Below are 2,665 nucleotides of genomic sequence, written 5' to 3' on the forward strand. Positions count from 1 at the left end.
CCTCATTCTTAAAATTCTTTCCAGTAAACTATATATGAATTCATAGGCTGTATAAAAGTTTGTAAGAATTTACTTTCTACTTATTACAATTTTTAATAATGGAAGTAATATATGATTATGATGCATAAAAAAAAAGAACATACAGGAATGCCTGGGTATCTCAGTCGGTTAAGCGTTCAACTCTTGATTTCGGCTCAGGTCATGGTCTCGGGGTGGTAGGACTGAGCCCTGCGTTGGGCTCTGTCCTGGGTACAGAGTCTCCTTGGGATTCTCTTTCCCTCTGCCCTTCCCCCTGATGGTGTGTGCACTCTCTCTCTCTAAAATAAACGAATTAATCTTGGGGGGGGGGAAAGAACATACAGAGGGAAGAGTTAGCCTCATCACTACCACCCTATTTCTTTCTTCATATGTCACTACAGTTAAGAGTAGTATGTTCCCTCTCCTTCTATGCATTTGTATGTGTGTATACCTAAGTTTGTAATACATATTTACAGTAAGCATGGTATGACCTTATTTCCCTTTTGAAAATCTTGCAGATATATTTGGATTTTTTAAAAATGGGATGCTATGAATACCATATGACCATGTTTTACTAGTAGCACTATATTCTAGAGAGTTTCTCTGTATATAAAGGTTTACCCATTCTTTTTAATGGCTGCATAGTATTCCTTAATGTGAATACATTGTATTTTACTTAACCATTTGCTATTGGAGAATATTTAAATTGTTTACAATGCCTTGTTATTATCAGAAATAGTACAGTGAACCCCGGTGTATGACTTGTGTATAAGTTGTGAATATTTCTTTAGGTCGGTAGTTCTCAGAGTGTGGGTCTAGAGCCCCCCCAATATGTTATTTGCCTTTGTACTTGTGTCAATATTTACACTTATGAGGCAAAAGCAATAATGAATAAGCCAATTTGCAATTTAGAACAAGTCAAGGCACTGGCACCAAACTGAACTAGAGTCGTTATATCCTTCTCTACCATGCATCAAACACTGACACTTTTATAATGAAAAAATAATTTATAATAGACTGCATCTAATCCAAAATTATAATCAATGGTTCTGAATTCATATACAAATTTTGTTAACTTCCATTCGAATTAAAATTCTTTTGACACGTATCTGATATGCCAATATTCCTAAATTATACTCATAGATAAGTACATTCCAAGTCATCTAAATGAGTTGATTTGGGCACTGTGGTAGACAGCCTGCCAATATGGTTGCCAACAATTCTTCCCAACCAACCCTTCGAGCACAGACCACTCCTCACGTCAAGAGTAGATTCTATTTCCTCTCCATTTGAATATGAGCTGTATTGTGACTTGTTCTAACAATAGAATACCATGTAGGAGACATTCTAGGACTTCCAAGCCCAGGCTTGGAGAGAACTGACAGCTGTTGTTTTTCCCTCTTGGAAGAAGTTTCTAATGATAAAGCAGCTCAGGCTAAACTACTGAATGAAGACAAGCCCTAAGAAATGACTATCCATCGTGGCTGTTTCAGCCACCGTTGGACTTCCAACTGAACACAGCACAATGAATAGCTTCATCTTTTTTTTTTTTTTTTTGAAAAGCACCTGTTAGCATTTAATGAACCTCCCACAGGTGGCTTCAAGCTACTAGAATGCAGGCACCCCCATACCCTTAATCTCCTCTGCTCTTCTACTGAAGAATTTGGCCTTCACAATGACAGGCTGTTTGGGGAGTCTTCCCTTTCCCAAAACTTTGTAGTAGTAGCTGGGTCACACCACATCAATGACAGGAGCAGCTCCAGTCTTGGTTTTGGCGGCATTTACCCATGTCTGCTCACTGACTAAGGTCCACAGTTTTTCAAGGTTGACAGTTGGGCAGAAGCTCTGGTTCCTTTTTAAGTGGTAATGTCTCATACTGGCCCTTCCAAAGTAACCTGGGTGATATTTGTTGAAGTTGATCCTGTGGTGATGTATGCCACCAGTATTACCCTGGCCCCCTGGGTGCTTCCGGTGCTTGCCGAAGTGGCCATGGCCGTGGCTCACATGGCCCCGAAGTTTCCAGGTCTTCCTCAGTCTGGATGGCATGTTGGCAACCCAGAATACCTTCACCTTATGCACTGTGAAGAAGAAAAGCTTCCCAGCTGAACTCAGTCTGCCCTCAAGATCATAGATAAATTATTGTTGTTTTAGGTCACTGAGTTGGTGTTTTTTAATTATTCAGCTACTGAAAACTAACCTTTTCAAAGTAAGCAATGAATAATTGACCATCCAACCACTGTATCTGGATATCTAACATTAAACCACATGAAGTTTCTTTCAGAGGAAGGCATTTTTTTATTAATATTTTATTTTGATATAATTATAAACTCACAGAAAAGTTGTAAGACTAGGACGAGGGACTCCCGTACACCCTTTACATTTTACCACCTTTGCTCTATCATTCTCTCTTTATCTGTCTCTGTGTCTCCTTCTCCGTCATTCTTCCTTACATTTGAAAATAAGCTAGAAACATCATATCCTTAATTCCTGAACATTTCAGTGAGTATATCTAAGAACAAGGATATTTACTTACATAAACACAGCACAATTATCAAATTTAACTTTGATAAAACTATTATCTGATAGGTAATCTCTATTTCGAATTCTGTCCATTTTCCCAGTAATATCCTTTATGGCTACTACCTCC

The 2,665-nt window shown here is 38.5% G+C and overlaps 1 pseudogene; it reads right to left on the reverse strand.

The window, feature by feature from the left end:
- Window positions 1-1,618: 1,618 nt before the first annotated feature.
- LOC113262071 (60S ribosomal protein L27a-like) lies at window positions 1,619-2,064 on the reverse strand (annotated as a pseudogene).
- Between the last annotated feature and the right edge of the window lie 601 nt (window positions 2,065-2,665).

The sequence above is a fragment of the Ursus arctos genome, unplaced genomic scaffold, assembly GCF_023065955.2.
Source record: "Ursus arctos isolate Adak ecotype North America unplaced genomic scaffold, UrsArc2.0 scaffold_27, whole genome shotgun sequence".
Taxonomy (NCBI): Eukaryota; Metazoa; Chordata; class Mammalia; order Carnivora; family Ursidae; genus Ursus; species Ursus arctos.